Source organism: Entelurus aequoreus, linkage group LG09 (assembly GCF_033978785.1).
Source record: "Entelurus aequoreus isolate RoL-2023_Sb linkage group LG09, RoL_Eaeq_v1.1, whole genome shotgun sequence".
NCBI lineage: Eukaryota > Metazoa > Chordata > Actinopteri > Syngnathiformes > Syngnathidae > Entelurus > Entelurus aequoreus.
In genome coordinates, this window is record NC_084739.1 from 10,125,136 (window position 1) to 10,130,110 (window position 4,975).

The following is a 4,975-nucleotide window of genomic DNA, read 5'->3' on the forward strand; positions in this document are numbered from 1 at the left end:
CTCCTCTGCGCCCCCCCCCCCCCCCCCCCCCAAAAAAAGTGTTGTCAGGTAGCAGCGGCCTAATGTAGTCACACTAATTAAACTGTGCCTCGGAAATAGAAAGACCAACTGTTTCTATCAGACGACGGCCGTCGTATTCCAACCCCCCAGCGCCATCTGGATCACCTGGATCTGAGGGAAAGTGCCTGCATGTGTGTAGGGGTTTTTTTTTCTCTCGAAATTAGATGGTATAGGAGCTGGCAGGAAACGAGGGAGAAAGACATGAGGGATAGCGTTTAGTAAAGCGTATCAACATCCAGGATCCCGGGGTGGCAATCACATCTGTTACTATCGTTTCCACCTTATGAATTGGAATTAAAAGACATTAAAAGTTCTCTGCACCGTACGTGTGCCAATAAACAAGACAACGGTTGGCTCATGGTGAACATCAGGAGTATATGTGACCCGTGCTGGCAAAATGAGTCGGAATGCGCACAGGCTAATTTTGAGCTACAGGCAAATAAGTGAAAAAAATTTATCTTGGTTGAAATTGAGATTTTCACAAAAATGAGTCCATAAAGCCACAATCTAGCGATCCCAATCATTGAAATAGCAAGAAAACATCTTAAATCACCTTTATTTGAAGGTTTTGTACGAGGTATGTCTTCAGAAATTAGTCCTTTGTGTTAAAATTCCTTGAGAAAATCCAGTGTTTTCAACGCTCACTCGCGGCAATAAGGGGGAATCCCCCTAGCCCAGGGGTCGGCAACCCGCGGCTCTGGAGCCGCATGCGGCTCTTTAGCGCCGCCCTAGTGGCTCTCTGAAGCTTTTTCAAAAATGTATGAAAAATGGAAAAAAATGAGGGGAAACATTTTTTTGTTTTGTTTTAATATGGTTTCTGTAGGAGGACAAACATGACACAAACCTCCCTAATTGTTATAAAGCACACTGTTTGTCAGAGGTGGGACCAAGTCATTGCTTTGCAAGTCACAAGTAAGTCTCAAGTCTTTGCCCTCAAGTCTCGAGTCAAGTCCCGAGTCAAGACAGGCAAGTCCCGAGTCAAGTCCAAAGTCAAGACTAGAAAGTCTCAAGTCAAGTCCCAAGTCCTGCATTTTGAGTTTCGAGTCCGTTCAAGTCCTTTTAACCACAGACTAATATTTTTACACAGATTGTGTATGCTTTTAAAACGCTGTATTTATTTATTAAAACAAGTGCATTTGAAATTGCAGGGGAAAAAATGGTGCTGACATTGCAATTCATAATAGCACTATCAACCAGTCATTTTAATAGTTTAAACAATTTTAAACATTTAACTCATTCCTTTACAGAATAAACACATTTGCAAAAACAAACATTAACATACTATTGGTTGTATTTTATGAAAATAACATTACCACAAAGTTGAGAAGGAGCAAAGATCTTCAATATTTGTATGTGAGAATCACAAATAAATCTTCTGGGGGAGGATGACGCCCCTACAGGGGTTTGGTTTACAAACTTTCAGCCCCACCTAAAACAAAATTCACCAGCCGCCACTGATTATGATGCATTCTCATTTTAGGCAAAGTATAAGACAATACTTTCTTAACAGTATAATTGTAACCAGGAATAAGTCTTCAAGTAACAATATTAAAATACTAACATTGTTGGGTAAGACAGCATTTGGTTTTATTCTGAATCCAGTGAAACAGATTGGTGGTTTTAGCTGATATAAAGACTTTCAGGTGTTTATATATGTTTAAGTATTTGGCAGACGCTTTTATCCAAAGCGACATACATAAAAAATACATATAAAACAATCACTGTAATCATTATCATTTAAGGGAAGAATATAATACAAAATATCAATACAAAGTGTCAAGACAGAATAAACTCTCTGCTGCTGCAGCAACAGAGTTACAGTCTATAGGTCCCTAAAATATATAGATATCTAATGTATTCATACATTGTTTATGTAGGATATACGCATGTATATATAATCTAATCATATTGTTTCTTCAACTTAAAAATAGCTGACCGTTTTTTCCCCCTTCTCTGGGATTATATTCCCAGTTTTGATCTCGGACGTCTGGTCATTTATAGCGTATAAGAATATTATATTACTGTTAAGCAAACTATGAATAATAAAAACGCCAAAACATGTGTCCGTTATCATAGCTACACGCATGACAAAAAAACCGCGTGAAAATCAGTGGTATTCAGTGAGGTAAGATTAATTAAATTTGCTGACAGTTCATTGCTCCTGCCAAATGAATTGCACTGAGTGGAGCGGATCACCACTCCAAGATGGCGGCTCCGCGTCTCGTCTGCGCCAGTAGGCAGTAGCGCTCAATGCTGCGTACCCTTATAAGATGTCTATGGTTATAACGTTAGCAGTGAGTTTACAGCCTCGCTGATTTAACTACACACCAAATAAAAGTCATGTTACTTAGCCAATAAACGTTATCTTACATTCAAAACTTACCCTTCTTTGTGCAACTTCAAATGTCGAACGAAGTTGGAAGTTGTTGCGTCTCCGTCTGTAATATTCGAACTGCGTGATTTGCATACGGCAATTCGTTTTTTGTTGACCAAGTCGTAGTTTTTATACCCGAACGAAACCAACTTTGGCATAATTGTTTCTCACTGCCGCATTGTTTGACAACTCTTGTTCGGTGGTTGTCCTGCAATTTGATTGGATGAATGCTGTGTGATGAAAACAACGTATAACTAATTTGATTGGCTGTTGTACTGACAGCACACCAGCTGACAAGCAGCACACACGCTTATAGACACAGACGTATAAAATGAAAGATACGGCACGCTCCCAAATAACTTTTTAAGGTTTGGGTTTTGGGGAAAGTAGCAAGTCATGTCAAGTCAAAAGCCTCAAGTCCAAGTGAAGTCACAAGTCATTGATGTTAAAGTCTAAGTCGAGTTGCAAGTCTCTTTACATTTTGTCAAGTCGAGTCTAAAGTCATCAAATTCATGACTCGAGTCTGACTCGAGTCCAAGTCATGTGACTCGAGTCCACACCTCTGCTGTTTGTATTAAACATGCTTCACTGATTCGAGTATTTGGCGAGCGCCGTTTTGTCCTACTAATTTTGGCGGTCCTTGAACTCACCTTTAGTTTGTTTACATGTTTAACATTCTCCGACTTCCTAGGACGTGTTTTTATGCCACTTCTTTTTCTGTCTCATTTTGTCCACCACACTTTTAACGTGCGTGAATGCACAAAGGTGAGTTTTGTTGATGTTATTGACTTGTGTGGAGTGCTAATCAAACATATTTGGTCACTGCATGACTGCGAGCTAATCCATGCTAACATGCTATTTAGGCTAGCGATGTGTACATATTGCATCATTATGCCTCATTTGTAGCTATATTTGAGCTCATTTAGTTTCCTTTAAGTCCTCTTCATTCAATTTATATCTCATGACACACTATCTGTATGTAATATGGCTTCTAATTTGTTGCGGCTCCAGACAGATTTGTTTTTGTATTTTTGGTCCAATATGGCTCTTTCAACATTTTAGGTTGCCGACCCCTGCCCTAGCCATATTTGGTATCATTGTGACGCCAAGTTTACGTACTTTCTAAAAAATGAGCATGGAATTCCCGATGACGCCATTCTGAACCAATATAATTCGAGTTTTTAAACCTGTCCCGATGTAAACAAATCCGGCTTGTTGCTAAGCGGTCGCTGTGAGGCGTACCCTCATTGGTTGAATCACCCCGCGCGGTGCATTGTGGTATCATGGCAGCACCCTGATGAAAAACAACACAGTAATTTGAGCGGAATATTATGTGAAAAAAGGTGATTTTCGAACATTTAATTATTATTTTTGTGTATAAGTTAGACTGTTTTACATTCCGTAATGGATTTAGAAGGTGGAGAGGGTACACAGGCGGTTGCAAGTGCGCTAAATTCACTGCAGTCGGCGAATCTTCTTAGTGCTGCTGGTCAGGAATATTACGGACAGCTGACAAACTGACCAGTGAACAAAAAAACTGTGACATAACAGTGTTGACATTTTTGTACATAACCGTTTTCAATAGAGTTGAATATATATTTTTCCTTTAGACATGGGATTTGACTTTAATTGTACCAATTTTGGTGTTGCTACAAGGACTTTTAAGGTATGGTTCCTATGGAGTTTTGTTTTGGAACAATCTGTTCTGGAACAGTAAACTTTAAGCTGTTTTTTCTCAAAACGGACCCTCAAACTTGGTCGACTTCAATCGGATGTAACTCGGTCATTTTCTGTCCGATTCCAACAAACCATATATCATTTTGAAGGTCTTTAGATGGAGAATGTGTCAATAACAATAACTCAGTTTTTAAAATTTCCTCATTGTGACTCATTTTGCCAGCACAGGTCACATATTCCGACTTAAAACTTGGAATTTTGCCTATTGTTCACAATCATTATTATATATGCATTCTAAACGTAAATAAAAGCCAAGGGGAGGTCCTCTACAAACCCCGTTTCCATATGAGTTGGGAAATTGTGTTAGATGTAAATATAAACGGAATACAATGATTTGCAAATAATTTTCAACCCATATTCAGTTGAATATGCTACAAAGACAACATATTTGATGTTCCAACTGATAAACTTTTTTTTTTTTTTTGCAAATAATCATTAACTTTAGAATTTGATGCCAGCGACACGTGACGAAGTTGGGAAAGGTGGCAATAAATACTGATAAAGTTGAGGAATGCTCATCAAACACTTATTTGGAACATCCCACAGGTGAACAGGCAAATTGGGAACAGGTGGGTGCCATGATTGGGTGTAAAAGTAGATTCCATGAAATGCTCAGTCATTCACAAACAAGGATGGGGCGAGGGTCACCACTTTGTCAACAAATGCCTGAGCAGATTGTTGAACAGTTTAAGAAAAACCTTTTCTCAACCAGCTATTGCAAGGAATTTAGGGATTTCACCATCTACGGTCCGTAATATCATCAAAGGGTTCAGAGAATCTGGAGAAATCACTGCACGTAAGCAG